General features: G+C 47.0%; 1 protein-coding gene across 1 annotated transcript in view; it reads right to left on the bottom strand.

The window, feature by feature from the left end:
- Positions 1-17,343, bottom strand: part of LOC116741928 (cadherin-23-like) — a 334,451-nt gene extending 317,108 nt beyond the window's left edge. Inside the window, exon 1 of the mRNA XM_032609100.1 lies at positions 17,086-17,343. The gene's annotated coding sequence lies outside the window, so the exon portion shown is untranslated. The remainder of the gene's footprint in view (positions 1-17,085) is intronic.
- Between the last annotated feature and the right edge of the window lie 498 nt (positions 17,344-17,841).

The raw sequence follows: 17,841 nt of genomic DNA, 5'->3' as shown, positions 1-17,841 counted from the left end.
GGGACCCTCGGCCTCACCATCACCATCCTAAGTCTTCCAGGTGAAAACCCTTCTGGTGACATCTTCTCCCCTACTTGGCCCACTTTCTCTTAAAGAGCTGTCCTTGTGCCTGAACTAAGTTTCAGGTCCCCACTTTCGATTTTAAAATTAGGCAAGTTGACCATTTAATGATACGCATGATGAAGGGTTTAGGGGTGAAGTGAGCCAATGTTACACCACTAACTTTGAAATGCAGCCCCAAAGAAAGGGTTTGATGGATGCATATATGATAAATGAAATGCAACAAGATGTAAACTGTAGGATCCCAGTGGCGGGTACATGGCGTTCACTGTATAGGTCTTTCAACCTTTCTATGTGCTTGAAAATCTGTATGATAAAACTGGGGGGAAAGGAGGAGCATTAAAAACCACACAAAACTTCAAATGGCTTTTTACATCTAGGTGGCCCTCCAGTGCCCTTGTCCTATGGGTTGGGGACTTTTGGGGAAAACTAGAAAGAGAAATAGACAAATCTACAGTCATAATGGAAGACTTCAACACACCTTTCTCAAAAACGAATAGAAAAAGCAGAAAAATCAGTAAGGATACCAACATCTAATCAACCTGACTTACATATCTGACCTCACTGACAAAATGAACACTGTGTACATCTACAGAATAAACATTCTTCCTGTGAGGCAATGGATAATTTACCAAAATTCACCATTCTGGGCCATAAAGTAACTTTCAAAACATTTCAAGGAACTGAAGTCACTCAGAGTATGTTCTTTGATCATAGCAGATTAAGCTCAAAAACAACCATTAAAAAAATGAGGAAATCTCCAAATGTTTGGAAATGAAGCAAATGTCCTTCTAAAAAAATGTAAATCAAAGAAGAAAGTGCAACAGAAATTAGAAAAAATTTTGAGCCTTAAAATAATGAAAATACAACATCAAAATTTTTGACATACAACTTTTGTGCTTAGAGGAAATTTTATAGCCTTAAATTCAGATTTTAAAAAAGAAGAAACTCTATAAAACAATCATCTATATCTCTCTTGAAAAAGTGTTTCAAGAAGTAAATTAAACGCAAAAGTAGAAGGAAATTTTAAAATTTACTAACAAAAACAGAACTTAATGAAATAGAAAACAAAATTAAATAAGCAAAAATCGGTATATTAAAAGTTGGTTCTTTGAAAAGACTAACAAAAGTGACAAATCCAGTGATCAGCAAGACAATGAAAAAAATGAGAGAAGGCATATGTTACCAGTATCATGAATAAATAAGGAAGTACCACTGCAGATTCTACAAAGTATAGAGACTATAAGACAATAATGAAGGAGATATTACGAATATCTTTATATCAATTCATATAAAAATTTATACAAAATAAAGTCCTCAAAAAATACCACTTACCAAAACGGACACACAAAAACACAGAAATATAAATAGTTTTGATAAAGTGTTATCAAAAACCTTCCCACTAAGAAATATAGGCTCATGTGGCTTCTCTATTTAATTTTCCTAAACGTTTAATGAAAAACATAATACAAATCTTATCCAAACTCCTAGAGAAACAGAAAAAGAAGAAACAGTTCCTAATTTATATAATGAGGCCAGCATAACCTGATACTATAATCTAACAAGGATATCAGAAGAAAGGCAAATCATAGATCAATCTCTTTCATGAACACAGATGAAAAAAGTATTTTAAAGAATATTAACAATTCACATGCAAAATATAGTCAAGGGAAAGCTGTTATAGCTGGTCCAATAGCATCCAAGGGATTATGAAAAGAATAATGCATCAAGACAAAGCTGGATTTATCCCAGGAATGCAAAGTTGGTTAACTTCTGAAAATCAATTCATGTAATTCAGCACATTAACAGGAGAAAGAAGAAAAATTACATGATCATTTCAAATAGATGCAAAAATACATTTGATAAAGTTCCATACACATTTATGATAAAAAAAAAAAAAAACAGCTCTTAGCAAAACAGAAGAAAAGAGGCCATGTATGAAAAACCCACAGCTAGCATCATACTCACTGGCTAAAGACATTCTTAAGATCTGGAACAAAACAAGGATACCTGCTATTACCACTACCATTCAACACAGTATTGAAAGTGCTAGCCAGAGTCATTGGGCAATAAATTCCCAATTCCAATTTTGAAAGGAAGAAGTAAAATTATCTCATTCACAGATGACATGATCATATATAGAAAACTCTAAAGATTCCATTTAAAAATTGTTGGAAAAAATAAAATCATAAAAATAAAAATTGTTGGAGCCAATAAATAAATTCAGCAAAGTTACAGGATACAAAATCAACTCATGCAAATAAGTTGCATTTCTATACACTAGCAATGAATAACCTGAAGACAAAATTAAGAAAACAGTTCCATTTACAACAGCATCTAAAAGAATAAAATACTCAAGAATAAACTTAACCAAAGAAGCAAATGACTTGTGCACTGAAAATTATAAAACGTTGCTGAAAGAAATTAAAGAAGACATAAATAAGTGGGAAGACATCCCATGTTCATGGATCGGAAGACTTAACATTGTTAAGATAAAATACTACCCAAAGCAATCTACAGATTTAATGTAACCTCATCAAAATGCTAATGGTGTTTTCTGCAGAAATAGAAAAACCCATCCTAAGATTTATATGCAATTTCAAGGGACCCCAAATAACCAAAACAATCTTGAAAAATAACAAAGTTGGAGAATTCATACTTCCTGATTTCAAAATTTGCTACCAAGTTACATTAATCACACTAAGTGCAATACTGATGTAAGGGCATGATATAGACCAATGAAGTAGAACAGAGAGCACAGAAATAAACCACTGCATATATGGTTAAAATATTTTCAACAAGGGTGCCAAGATCGTTCAATGCAGAAAGGACACTCTTTTTCAACAAATGGTCCTGGGAAAACTGAATATCCACATGCAAAAGTTGGACTCTTACCTTACCTTACATACAAAAATTAACTAAAAAATGCATCAAAGACCTAAATGTAAGAACTAAAACTATAAACTTCTTAGGGAAAATCTTCATGAGATGGAACTGGCAATGATTTCTTGGCCATGACACCAAAAGCATAGGCAACAACAATAATAAAAAAGGTAAATTGGATTTCATCAAAATTAAACACTTGTATACATCAAAGGACACTATCAACAGAATGAAATGGCAACCTATAGAATGAGAGAAAATATTTCTATTCTGATAAGGGATTAGTGTCCAGACATATAAAGAATGCTTACAACTCAACAACAAAAAACATAAGCAACCCAATTCAAAAATAGCTTTGCAAAGGACTTGAATAGACATTTCTCCATAGAAGATGTTCGAATGGCCAATTAAGCACATGAAAAGATACTCATCAATAGCCATTAGGGAAATGCAAATCAAAACACAATGGGGGGCTTCCCTGGTGGCGCAGTGGTTGAGAGTCCGCCTGCCAATGCAGGGGACACGGGTTTGTGCCCCAGTCCGGAAAGATCCCACATGCCGCGGAGCGGCTGGGCCCGTGAGCCATGGCCACTGAGCCTGCGCGTCCGGAGCCTGTGCTCCGCAAACGGGAGAGGCCACAACAGTGAGAGGCCCACATACCGCAAAAAAAAAAAAAAAACACACAATGGGACACCACTTTATACCCATTAGAATGGCTATTATAAAAATATTAATAATAACAAAAATAAAAAGCGTTGGTGAAGATGTGGAGAAAATTGTAACTCTTGCATTGCTTGTGGGCATGTACAATCAAGCGACTTCTGTGGAAAACAGTATGACGGTTCCTCAAAAAACTAAATGTAGAATTACCGTATGATAATTTCGCTCCTAAATATATACTCAAAAGAGCTGAGAGCAGGGACTCAAACAGATATTTGTATACTGATGTTCTTAGCAGCATTATTCACAATAGCCAGAAAGTGGAAACAATCCAAATGACATCAATGGATGCACAGATAAATGAGGTATGGTATATGCATATAATTTAATTATTATTCAACCTTAAAAAGGAATGAAGTTCCGAGACATGCTAAACATGAATGAACCCTGAAAACATGCTAAGTGAAATAAGCCAGACACAAAATGATAAATATTATATGATTCCACTTGTACAAGATACCTAGAAACAGGCACATTCACAGAGACAGAAAATAGAAGTTACCAGGGGCTGGAGGGAGAGAAAATGGGGAGTTATTGTTCAATGGGTATAGAGTTTACAGAGTTTCTGTTTGAGATGATTAAAAGTTTGGAAATGGATAGTGGTAGTGGTTGCACGACATTTTGAATGTTATTAATGCCAATGAAATGTACACTTAAAAGTGGCTAAAATGGTAAATTTTATGTTATGTATATTTTTAATAGTTTTGAAAAAAGTAATGGAAGAAAATTTCCCTAATATGATAAATGACATCTACAAAAAACCTACAGCAAACGCTGTACGTAATGATGAAATATTGAAAGCTTTCTCGATATCAGAATCAAAATAAGGATGCCCACTATCACCACTTCAATGCAATATTATGCTGGAAGGCCTAGCCATTCCAATAAGGCAAGAAAAAAGATATCAATATTGGAAAAGAAGATATAAAATCGTTATTATTTATTGAATACATGATTGTACATGTTAAAAAATCAAGGATTCTATAGATAAACTATCAGATTCAATAAGTAAATTTAACAAAGATTGTTGGATACAGGTCAATATTTTAAAAATCAATGGTACTTCCCAGAAACAATTAATTAGAAATGAAAATAAAAACCTTCAAATATCACTTAAAATCGTATCAAAAAACATAAAACACATAGAAATCAATCTAATGAAAGAAGTGTAAGACCTCTACACAGACAACTAAAAAGCATCCTTGAAAGAAATTTATTAAGACCTAGGAAAATGGAGGAGTATATTTTGTTCGTGGATCAGAAACTCAGTATTATAAAGATGTCAATTTTTCTCAAATTGATCTACATATTGGTAGTGCAGTCCCGATCAAATCTCAGCAGAGTTTTTGTGGAATTCCAAAAGTTGATTCTAAATTCATATGGAAGTGCAAAGAGCCAAAAGTAAACAAAAGTGTTGAAGAAGAATAAGGCTAGAGAATTTATACTACTAGATATCAAGACTACATATATCAACTAGTAATTACACTATAAAGCTTGTATTGGTAAAAAGAACAAATATACCCAACCGAATTGCATACACATATATGTACACCAAAAAACACATAACAAATGTTACTAACAGCCTTTTCCATAATAGCCAAAAACTAGAAGCAATCCAATTGTCCATCAACAATAGTATGGGTAAACTGTGGTATATTCACACAATGGAAACCTATACAGTAATGAGAACAAACAAATGTGATGAATCTCACAAATAAGTTGAGTAGAAGAAAACATTGCCAAGAGAAAATACGGTATGACTGAATTTCTGTGAAGTCCAAAATAGGCAAAATGAATGCATGCTATTAGGAGTCAGGATAGAAGTTACCTTCGACTAATGACAGAGAGATGGCTTCTGGTAATTCATTTTTTCTTGGTTTGGGTGGCAGTTATAGGGCAGTGGTCACTTTGTGATAATTCAAGCTGTACGTGGATTACTTGTACACTTTTCCATATGTGTTATACTGCAATTACAAAGCTGACTAAAAAAGTTCCAGTTGACTTGGGACCAACATCAATGCTACTAACCACTGCACCGCCCTGCCTCTCTTCTTGCCCTTCTACCGTGGGAGCACAGTGCCAGTGGGCACAGAGAGGAGCCACAGCCTCTGAACAAGGGTGCCTCTTCCTCCATGAAGCCTTCCAAGACTGCTCCCCACCAACCCAGACCCCACCCCCACCTCCTTTGAACCTCTAGATACATAGCCTTTATCACAGGCATAATAGTTACTCCTGGCACCCTCAGGCAGCCTGCAAGACTGTGAGCCTCCAGAACACAGGAGCTGAGGATAACAGTAGCATAATAACTACTAACAGCTGAGGAGAACAGTAGCATAGCAGCATTTCTTGAGCATTGACTATATGGCAGGCACTTCTTCTAAGCATTTTACAGGCAATAACTCATTTAATCCTCCCAATAACACTTTGAGGTAGGTACCGTTATTACCCTGATTTTCTAGATGAGAAAACTAAAGAACAGCATGACTAATTAAAGTGCCAAAGGTAACACAGCTAATCATTGGAAGAGCTAGGATTTGAACCTGGGTAATTTGGCTCAGAGATAGAAATACTCTCCTTGTTGAGGAATAGGCCCACAGATGAAACCTGGTGCCTGTAGCCCTGGCCACATACACCCAGACCAGGCCCAAGGAGGAGGTGTTCCCCATCTCGTCCAGACAGGCAAATGTGTCTACGAATCTGTGCAGAGAGGTGTGTGTGTATGGAGGTGTACAACCTCTTGAAAGCCCAGTTCTAAGAGGGTAGCAGGCACTGGGCCTGGGTTCCCTAAGCCTGAGGAAGCAGGCTAAAGCCAGAGTGTGGCTTTGGGGACAAGTCCCTTCCCAGACCTGGGGAGGAGGGTCTGGGACCTCCTCAGGGGTCAGGCCCCTGCTGACAACACTCAGGATAAAGGAGGAGGTGGAGGCCAGGGCTCCTGGTCCTGTCCCAGGCACTGGCCAGGGGTCCTCTGCCTCCCAGTCCCGGGCCAGGGGTCTGGAAACAGCTCCTTGGAAGGTAAAGCCAGGTAAAGTCAGCCTCCTCTGGGAATGGACCGCAGCATCTCACCTTTCTCCGCTGCTCACCTGACACACTGCTCAACCGACACACTGCTCAACCAGTTTCCCCATGGGTCTGCCTTTCTGCTCTCCTGCTGCAATTTAAGCTCATCTCCCTCCGCTCTGTCCTAAAAAGGCCCCCATCTCTGCCCAGAGGCTTTCTTTGCTTCACTGGGAGGTATGGGAGCTAAGGCGGCTCCTTTGTGCCAAGTCTGGGTGGCTGTAAACGGGCCCCAGTGACAAACACTAAAAATGACAGACCCCCAGAGCGTTAGAAGAGAAAGTCAGGGTTACCTACCCCTAACTTACATCAAACGGTGCTCCCCTCGTCAGAGGCCCAAATCTTGGGACACCACACAGTCCTGGCCCAGAAGCCTGCATTGTCCGTGGCGGCCAGAAGTGGCCCAGAGAGGGGGCCACCTTGGCAAAGATGACACAGCACATCAGCGTCGGGGGGCCAGAGACAGGCCTGACGCCCACTTTAGCAAACAGACCCAGAAATCAGGCCTGTGGGGCAGGGCACGGGAGAAGGCCCAGCCTCACGTTCAGCTTTTGCTCAGGAGCATCCCAGTTACCGGCTCCAGCGCACCTGTGTGAGCGTGCGCGCACGCACACACTCACGCATGCGCACACGGTCAAGGCCATCTGGGTCAAAGCCAGAAGGAGACAGAGCTGTTAGTACCAAGAACGAGATAGAGCTGTTAGTACAAAGAACTTCTGAGCCGGACAGTTGAAAGGAGAGCGGGAAGGAAAACGAAGGAGCTGTGTCACCACCTGGCCTTTCACTCTCCCCTCTGCCCTCGCCAACACCTGCCCCACCCCCCACCCCTCACCCCTCACCCCCCGCCCCGCAGCAGCTCCCCAGGAAGCTGTGAAACACGCAGGTGCAACGAGGTCACCTAGTTAACAGCCTCCCTCCCGCTGTATTATTCATGGGCTCCCTTATTCCGGCCTGAGCTCCAGTTTCCAACAGCCCTCAGGCTCGGCTTGGCAGGTCAGCCAGCCCGGTAGGTCTACCCCCACTCTGTACACCCCATGGCCTTCCTGTCTCCTTCCCAGGATGCAGCCGTCCCAGTGCTAACTCGGCCCCCAGCACTTCACTTCACACTCTACACGGCACCTCAGGTGAAGGGAGAGCTTTGGGTTCAGTGAGGAAGAGCACAGAAGGAAAACCTTAGCTGTGTCAGGCACGCACGAGATGCTGAAATCCCCAAAGGGGACCGGCTACAGGGCTCGTGTGCTCCCTCTCTCTATCTCTCTCTCCCACCGCCCTCTCTCTCATAAACACACACACACACACCCAAATTGACTGGCCCAAATATGGTACTCTGAATAGCCGTGAAAGCTCTTGGACTTGTCTATTTCTATACCTTAGTGTGCCTTGCACAGTGTCCTGAAAACAGTAGTCCCTTGATTTGTTGACTGGTACACTTTCCCCCAAAGACGGGTGTCAAGTTGCTAGAGTGGGCAGAAGCCATCAAGCCATTCAAAGACACTGCTGCTGGATTTAGAGATGTTCATGTTATTTAAATATCTATCTGCATATCTCTTGTAAATCCTGCATAGTTCAAGTCATTAATACATAGTGATGACTCATAAATATTGATTTATTTACTGCAATGTCTATTTATCACAATTCATTTAGCCAAGCACTTTCCTATATCTCATGTGAGCCCCTTCCTCCTGAATCAATGGATTGGCCAGAACGGTTTTTCCTTCTACTTCACAGATGAGGAAACTGTGGCTCAGAGGATGAAAGCACTTGAGTCAACGCAAGGACTGTGACTGCAGTCTTCACATGCCGGCCAGGGGCATCTTTCTTCAGCATTCACACATATTCTCCTGCCTCACGGTGAGGTTACCACACTGGTACACCAACACGAGGAAACCACAAGATGAGTCCAGGGTCCTCCAGTCACTCAGGAAAGGACCCAGAGTCCAGACCGAGGTCAGTTTAGGATTAATGCTTGGCCAGAGATACTGAGGGCAGCTAGCCAGCCAGCCTGGTCAATAGTAGGGGGAAAGGTGTGAGGCAGAGATTAAATCACAGGAGTCATTGCATTCGACCCCCTGGTTTTACAGGTGGAAGAGCTGGGGTCAAGCTGGGGTCTCCAGTCCGGGCAAATGCAAAGAGCAATGAAGTACATGGCCTTCCCAGGTGGGGCAACCTGATCTGGGTAGATGACCTGTAGCCTCTAAGCTCGTGAGCTGCCCCCCCTCATTTACTCCCATGGATGTTAAATCATTGCCCAGCCCTGCTCTTAAGTGTGTGGGAGCTGTAGGCACCTGAATGTCCAACCCCAATCCAGGATCAATCACACGTGAAGTCCACACAGCAATAAACATACCTGACAGGCCTGGATTGAAAGCCCGGCCCTGTCACTGTCTCCGCACAGACCCAATGGGGGTCAGTCGTCCTTTCCGGACTCAGTTTCTATCTGTCTAGTCAGGGATCTGGCTCTGGCCTTCCCTAAGTGCAGTACTGAGAGAAGAACAGAGTGAGGATTAAGGACTCAGACTGCCTTGGCTCAAATCCCACCGCGCCACCTGCTAGCTCTGTGACTCTGGGTAAACTGCTTAACCTCTCTGTGCCTGATTTCTCAGCTTTAAAATACAAGTAACAGAAGTTCTTATCTCATAGGGTTGTTGTCAGGACTAAATGAGGGATTTTATATGAAGTGCTAAGCCCAAGGCCTGGCACACAGTAAGTGCTTAATAAATGCTTCCTGTTATTATTGTCAGCCCCGATACTCTATGGCAAAGGTCACACGTAAACTGGTCATCCATGGGCCACATGCAGCTTGCTGAGGGGCTTTCCCGACAATATACATTACACAAGCACAGGAGCCACTGACTGACCCCAGAGGCCTAGAACAGTGCCTGGCACACAGTAGGGGCTCAGTAAATATTTGATCAATGAATGAATGGCTTCACAGTGTTTTTAAATACTTCAATTGGTTGCTAACATTTAAAATAAAATTTTGTACTTTAAAATCTGGATTTCCGGGGCTTCCCTGGTGGCGCAGTGGTTGAGAGTCCGCCTGCCGATGCAGGGGTCACGGGTTCGTGCCCCGGTCCGGGAAGATCCCACATACCGCGGAGCGGCTGGGCCCGTGAGCCATGGCCACTGAGCCTGCGCGTCCGGAGCCTGTGCTCCACAACGGGAGAGGCCACAACAGTGAGAGGCCCACGTACCGCAAAAAAAAAAAAAAAAAAAGCAGCAGGAAGATGAACTTAATCCTTATCCTTCTCACAGACAGTGTGCAGAAAAGATGGGGGAAACACACACACGCACGCACGCACACCCCAGAGATAAGGTGCTTTTCTAAAATACTGTTATCCATTCCGGGCCCCCTCCACTGGGGTCTTCTATGGAGAAGGGGATATTTCATCCCATGCTCAGTAACTGGGGGGGCTGCCTGTGGACACATGGGCCCTTCCCCACTTTCCACTCCTCTCCCTAGCCCTGCTAGGGCTCAGGTCCATGGAGATGGACCACATCTTCCCACCCTCCAAGAGGCCTTCCCAGACCACCCTATCTTCCACCTTTAGCATGTCAATTACCCTCTCTGTTTTCTCTGTAGCATTCCTGACCATCTGTAATTGTCTTGAGTGTGTAGTTATTATCTGTCTCCCCCAGTTCAATACAGTAGCCACCGGCCACACATGGCCATTGAACACTTGAAATGTGCCGAGTCCAAATTGAGATGTGCTGTAAATGCCAAACACACACCAAATTCCAAAGACTTAATTTTTTTAAGTATGTAAATGTCTCATTAATAGTTTGTTCCATTGATTATATGTTAAATGATAATATTTTGGATATAATGGGTTAAATAAAACAGATTATCAAAAATCATTTCACCTATTTCTTCATTGACAGATAAATGGATAAAGAAGATATGGCATATATATACAATGGAATGTAACTCAGCCGTAAAAAGGAACGAAATTGGGTCACTTGCAGAGATGTGGATGGACCTAGAGACTGTCATACAGAGTGAAGCAAGTCAGAAAAACGAATATCGTATATTAACACATATATGTGGAATCTAGAAGAGTGGTACAGACGAACCAGTTTGCAAGGCAGAAATAGAGACACAGCTGTAGAGAACAAACGTATGGACACCAAGGGGAGAAAGCAGTGCGGGGGCTGGTGGGATGAACTGGGAGATCGGGACTGACATACATACACTAATATGTATAAAATAGATAACTAATAAGAACCTGCTGTATAAAAAAATAATTTAAAAAATTTTTAAATCATTTCACCTATTTCTTTTAATTTTTTTAAAGTGGCGACTAGAAAATTTAAAACTACATATGTGACTTGTATCTGTGGCCTGCCTTATATTTCTACTGGACAGCACTGCTCTAGACACTCATTGTGAATCCCCACATACTAGGCAGAGCCTGGTACACAGGTGATGCTCTGTATTGGTTGACTGAATGCCTGAATGAAAGGTCTCACCAGCAGTGGATGTAGGACCCTAAAACACAAGGAGGATGGGTTTGGAAGGACCTCCTGTCCCACTATCCAGTATGTGCTGGTTTTCCTGTGGCAGTCCACCCATGCCTCTCCTAAGACAAAGTTTCAGGCGTCAGTAGAAGGGGCAGAGAGAGGCCTGGCTTAGAGTTCTGTCACCACTGCACCCGGGAGATAACATCAGCTCTCTTGGCCCCAGGAGAAAAGGGCAAAATCAGCCTCTTCCTAGGGCAAAGGCAGGTCAGAGCCAGAGAAGGGATGCAGAGGGCTGGAGAGTGAAGCCCTGGGTAAGCCTGGGGCAGGATGACGAGGCTTTTAGCTCTGTTAGCAAAGAGCAGAAGAAAAGAGGGGCAGAGCTAAAGGGAGGTCCTTGGAGGGACCCAGCCCACGCTGACCCCAGTCCTGGGGAAGCCAGCATTTCTTGGGGATGGGACCAGTGCTACAAATGAAGACCCAGACATGGTCCCAGCCACCCCTTTTGTCTTCTCTCTCTTCCCTCCCTCTCTCTCTCTTGCTCTCTCTTCTTCTTCCCTCCCTTGATTTCACTGGCTCCCAAATTACAGTCTTCTTTCAGAAACAGACACAATCAAGGTGGTACGCAGGGCCCTTGTCACAAATGGCATTGCAGGTCCTCTCCAAATGGAGCATGGCCTTTAAAGAGGAAGGCAGTGCTGCTAACAGCCTGCCTTGGGGAAGATGCATCTCCAGGACAGACTCCCTCCCTCTTAGGCTGATCAGCCTGTGGGAGGCTCTGGGTGACTGTGATTGCAGGGTCAGGCCCTGCGCTGCTGGGGTCCAAGAGATGGGGGTCTGCCTGGCCTCTTGCTGGGGTGGGAGAAGCCAGGCTCTGCCCGTGATTGGCCACCACCCAGGCCCACCTCACCCAGGGAGAGGGTCTGGAATAAGCCCACTCCCCAACTGTGAGTCTCAGTTTCCGCAGCTGTAACATGGTACATCCAGCTAGTCTCTAAGGACCCTTCCAGCCCTTGGCGTAAATGTCACAAACTCAAATGGCTAAAGGGGCCAAGATTTAGTGCAAATGAGTAAAGCAGGGTCAAATGTGAGACGACAGGGAACGGTGGAGACTGTGGAGAACTGAAGGCTCTAAGCTCACCTGCAAAACTCACATGTGTGACACAAGTCAGAGCGAAGTCAGAATAGTGGTTACTTCTGGAGCAGGAGGGGGCCTGAGGGAGACCTGCCAAGGCACCAGGGATGCATCCGATCCAGCTGGGGTTACACACCGCGCACACATATGCAAAAATCCACCACTTTCATTTAAGAGCTGTTTACCTTATTGTATGTATGTAATCCTCAATCAAAAAAATTGTAAATAAAACACAAATAAATAAAAGGGGCGGCTGCAACTCAGCCCCGACGGATCACTGCGAGTTGGGAACACAGACCCAATGTTGCCAGTTCCAGCCAGAAATGTCAATATCTAGATTTTTATTATGAAAATGCTGTTTCTTTCTTTAAACGTGTAATGCAAAATGAAAGACCACGACCACACACACACACACACACACACACACACACACACACACACATCTTTAGGCAGAATTCAATTTATGAACCTATAGATTGTCCAGCTCTCAAAATAAGGGGAGGTTTCACCTCTTTGCTTGAATACAATATGCCTAACGCGTGACTGAATCGAAAGGGATAATAATAAAAGCTACTACATTCTGCATGTGTACTGTGTGCCAGGCCCTGCACAAAAGACTTTCTGTAGAGTTTTCTTCTGATTAATGCTGATAGCAAGCCTACGATATAATTGGAAATTATTCCCATTTAACCACTGAGAAAACTAAGGCCTGGGCAAGGCTTCAGCGCTCAGGAGTACAAGAGCTAGCGTTCAACTCCAGCTCGGTCTGCCTCCAAGCCGTCTCACAAAAATCATGAAGGGAACAGGCTTACGATCATAATAATAACCGACTCTTGCATGAGGTTTTAGACCATGCAAACGAAAGATCAAAAATACGAACGCTAAGCCCGAGCCTGCTGTGTCACTCTCCGTGTCACCACCTGAGGCCCGAGGGGCTGAGGACAGATGTCTGAGAGTCCCGATCTCCCGGCCATACACTGAGCCACACGGACTTTCACTGCCGAGGTAACACACAGCCCCAAGAGCACGAACGCCGAGACCCAAATCCACACCCAGCAAGGAGCAGCAGCGGCAGCCCGTCCCACTGCCCGAGACAGAACCAGATTAGATTTCACAGTGAAAGGCTAGAAAGCTATCTCCATGTGGCTACTTCTTAAATATGCCAAGTTTCTCACTGACACCCTTCTAGTCAATAAAGTTGGTAAGAATATGCATTTTCTGCCTTATGCAATTCAATAAAGCTTATAGGCACACCAATGCCAATGTAATAGCCATTTAGTCAATGGACGGTGATTAAGCACCAGTCCCTGGGGATACAAGGAGGAAGAAGATACAGCTTGTGCTAAAGAAGCTCACTGTCTAGTGAGGGGCCAGACCACTGCAGAGTAGTGAAAAGTGCGACGGAAGGGCAGTGAGGGAGGGAGGCCCAGCTGGAGAGGCCACCCCACCCCCATGCCAGGGTCAGTGAAGGCCTGACTGATGGTATCACCCACACAGGTGCGGGAGGCTAGAGCACAGAAGGGCCGGATCCCGTCCCCACTTCTTTTCCACTGGAGGCAAGATAATCCCATCCTGAAATAACCCATCCAGCAGGGTCCAACTCAATGAATGACCTTGCTCACCTATTAAATGGACAAACAAGACTGCCCAGGGCCAAGGAAAACTCAAAGCGAGGCTCAAAATCAAAAGAAATGAACAAAGGCAATTAAATTAACTTAAAAAGAAACCACCTTTACATTTTAAAACTGCATTTTGTTTTAAACCTGAGGGTCCTAGGAAACAGTAGGACTTTTATTGACCTAGTTGTTTTTGAACTCACCAATGAAGGAATCTTTCACATGAGCATCACTGTCTGTTAGGCCCATGGCCATGCTGATCCATGCCCTACCACGGCTCCACCTTGCCACTCTGCCCCTGGCCAAGAGGCCAGCAGAGAGGAAGGGCAGTCCTCTTTTGGCAGGGCTGGGGTGCATAAGTCATGCCATGACTTTCCACCTGTGATACCACTGGCCTCACCAAGGCTCTGATCCAAATGCCTCTGAAGTCCTTCAGATCTCCACTATGAGGCCAGCCTTGATGGCTTCAGGGTCACCATTATCCTCCATAGGACCAGGAGTGGTGCCTTGCCACAGTGCCTTGGCATCATCCTTCTTCCTTGGAGCTAGGGACCTCCCATGGCACCAGGGCATCAGAAATGGGATGTTCAGTCTGGGCTGGTCGAGGGGGGGTAAGAGTGGAGCTTGGTTGTTATCATCTCTTCTGCGGGCTACCCCAAATTAGCATTTCCGCAGCTCCCTCTGCGTAAGTCCTGAGGGCCGCGAAGAGGTGTGATCAGTGGGTCATTCCACCCATTTGGGAGGGACAGATGAAGTGGAGGACAGTTACTTAATTCTTTCCTCTTAAGGGACAACATCTACCCAGCCCCAGGCCTCCTAGAGGCAGAACAGCTTATCCAGCTTCCACAACCCTACCCCCTCTGCCCACTTCCTACTGCCCATATGCCTCACACGTGGCAATGTTTCAATTGCACGGAAAGCTGAGCTGCTACTTGAATCTGTCTAAAGATCCCTAAAACACAGATACCCTCCTGGCATTAGCAGGGAATACCCACAAGGAGCCAGCAGTGGATTGTGAACCCAACCCTACCATAAATCTCCAGGAAAAGAACTTCCAGTCTCATTCTCAAACCTACATTCTTATCCACTGCCCTTTTCGACACTCTTTCTGCACCAAGTGGCTGTGAAATGCTCATTCCCGAGAAGGTACTATGGACCAGGGCTTCTTAAACTTTACTGAGAAAACAAATCACTCAAGGATCTTGTCAAATATAGATTCTGATTCAAGCTCCCAGGTGATGCTGTTGCTGCACGTCCACAGGCCACACTCAGGGTAGCAAGGCTCTACTAGACCTTCACCTCCCAGAAGTATGTGCATTTTAAATTAGGACTTCAGAAAGGCACCCTTTAAAATACTAAGCTCGAGAAAATGAACCTCAAATGGTGAATTTGCAGGTAAGGTCCCTTGCTGGGTGGAGGAGCTATGTTGGAGGCAACCAGGACCATCCACCATCATAACCTTCAAATCAAGCCTTCTGGTAAGCAGATGTGAGAAGCCCAGCTGTTTGGGGGGTCGGGAAGGCAGAGAGAGACATGTGTATGGGGCCCCAGCCCAGATGAGGACAGGATGTCATCTCTGGGCCTCCCACACCCTCTTAGCTCTCCACTACCCAGAGCAGAGCCTCCCTGTCACACCAGTCACTTCTGTAGTGCCACCTTTCCAGCCCACGGGGTACTCTCCCTCTCTGCCTTTCAGGCACTCTGCCTTCCCACCTTCCCCAGACACCACCAAGCATCCCAGTTCCCCCAGCTAAGGGACCTCTCCCAGCCCCCTCTGCAGCAGAGTGACATCTGGTTCCCCAGGCTCATAGGTGCTGACTGCAGTGCACCTACCCTTGCACCATGAACCAAACGTTAACTCCAAGTCCACTCTCCCCCACCACGGGCTGACTCATGAGCACCTCTCACCTGGCACCAGCCAGCTCTTCAAGCCCACCCCACCCCATGCAGCCAACAGTCAGACTCCACCCAACACGCAACACATGCGCGCGCGCGCACACACACACACACACACACACACACACACACACACACACACAGAGTTCTCCTGGGCGTCTCCAGCTTATTTCAAAATCCACATTGGGGTGGGGGTACTTGCTAAGTGGCTGAAAGGTAAGGGTCAACGCCTGCTCTTGTCTGAGAGGGCAAAGTATGAAAAAGAAGCAGGCGCTGCTTTCCGAATTACTGGGGAGGGTGAGGCGTGCTATACCCAGGAAAGGCTAATTTGCCTCCAGTGGGCGGCTGACGGCGCAAGGGCTCTGGGCTGGAGTCGCAGTAGGGCGGTGGCCGGCGGCTAGGGCACAGGATCTCCGCCCGAGGCACGGAGGCAGCCGCTCTGGGTGTCCGGTCCGGGAAAGCAAGGCACTGAGTGCCCGCCGGCTCGTGCCGCCACCACCTTGGAACGCACGGGCTCTGCACGCGTCCCGGGCTGACCTGCAGGGAAGGCACGGGCTGCGCCCCTGAGCACAAGTCCCTGGGGACAACCAGCACGGCCCGTGGCGGGCCTGCACGGGGATTGGGGAGGTAAAGGGCGAGCCGCACAAGACTCCCTGCTCCGCGAAGGGCGCCTCTTCCCATAGCCGGCCCGGAGTGGGGAGGTTGCAGGAGTCCTCTGAGGTCTCTCGCGGGCACTGAGAGGCGACGAGGGGAGGGGAGAGCTACGTGACTTTAGGTCCCTCCAGTGCCGATGCCGTATGCCCCACCCCATCTCCACTGTCCAAAAGGGGACCCAGGGCGCAGAAGGCGAGGGGATCGGATCCCAACGCCCTCTTTGCCCCCGAAATTCTCCCCACCCTAGACCCAGACCCTCTCTGAGGGGCGGAAAGCAAAGCGCTCGAATGTTCGCGGGTCCAGGACCCGGGGTGGGGAGTGGAGTGCCCTTCCTCCCAAGGCCAACGCGGAGGAAATACGAGTTTCCAGGAATCAAAGTTGCCGCGCGTCCGACCGCGGGCTCGGAGCGGGACGCAGAATGCTGGCTAGGGGCCCGGGATGGAAGGAGGTCCCGGGCGCCCGCCACGGGCGATGGCCGCGCCAAGAACAAGTGGTTCAGCGCCTGCGGTCGCAACCCCACGGCTCCAACTTTCCCACCGCGTGGCGGGTGAACGGCGTGGAGAAGGAGAGGGAACCGGGAGGGAAGGGGCGATGCGCGGTTCTTGGTACCGTGTGCGTGTGCGGAGCAGCGCCGCGCCGCGCCTTGGGCTCTGCTCTCCGCTGAATCGGCCCCCGCCGGCCGCCCGCTCGGGTGCTGACCACCGCCGCGTCTCGCTGCCGGCGCGAAGGCTCATCCGCGGCGTGCTGGCCGCTCCGGGGTCCCCTTGGGCCGTCTGCTCGCTGTTGGCCGCTTGCGGGCCGCAACTTCAGGCGCGCAGCGGGCTCAGGCGACGCGCGCCCCAATCGTCCCGAGGCTCGGCACCCCTGCGATCCATGCCCAGGGCCGGGCTGCCCCGCCCCGCCCCGCCCGGCTCAGCGCCCGGTAGCCGTCGGACGCGTCTTCTCACCAAGCATCGCTTCCGCAGCCCGCGTCTCTCTCTCCCGAGCCGTCTCCGCAGCTCAAGTCCGCGATCAACTTTCCCTCGCTTCCTCCGCCCTGCTCGGCCCCCGCCACCCAGACCCCGCCTCCTGACGCTCCCTCCCTCACCTCCCGCCTAGCCCAGCCCCCGCCCGCCCGGCCGCGCCCCGTCGCCCACCCTCCTTCACCATCGGCGCCAGGATCCCTGAACCCGCCACCCTTGGCCCCGCTCGGACCCCCGGAAGCGTTGCCAAGCCCGGCCAGGCGCTCAGGGAGTGTATATTTCAGTACTGGCGAAGCTGCCCTCTGCCGATGTCATGGCACCGGCTGCTGTGGCAACTCGACGAATCCCCCAATCGGGCAAGGAGGAAGCATGAGGAAGCAGCCCCAGGTGCGTGCTGGAGCCG

This window comes from Phocoena sinus, chromosome 16, assembly GCF_008692025.1.
Source record: "Phocoena sinus isolate mPhoSin1 chromosome 16, mPhoSin1.pri, whole genome shotgun sequence".
Classification (NCBI taxonomy): Eukaryota; Metazoa; Chordata; class Mammalia; order Artiodactyla; family Phocoenidae; genus Phocoena; species Phocoena sinus.
Note: the sequence above shows the minus strand (reverse complement) of the source record. Positions and strands in the feature narration are given on the sequence as shown.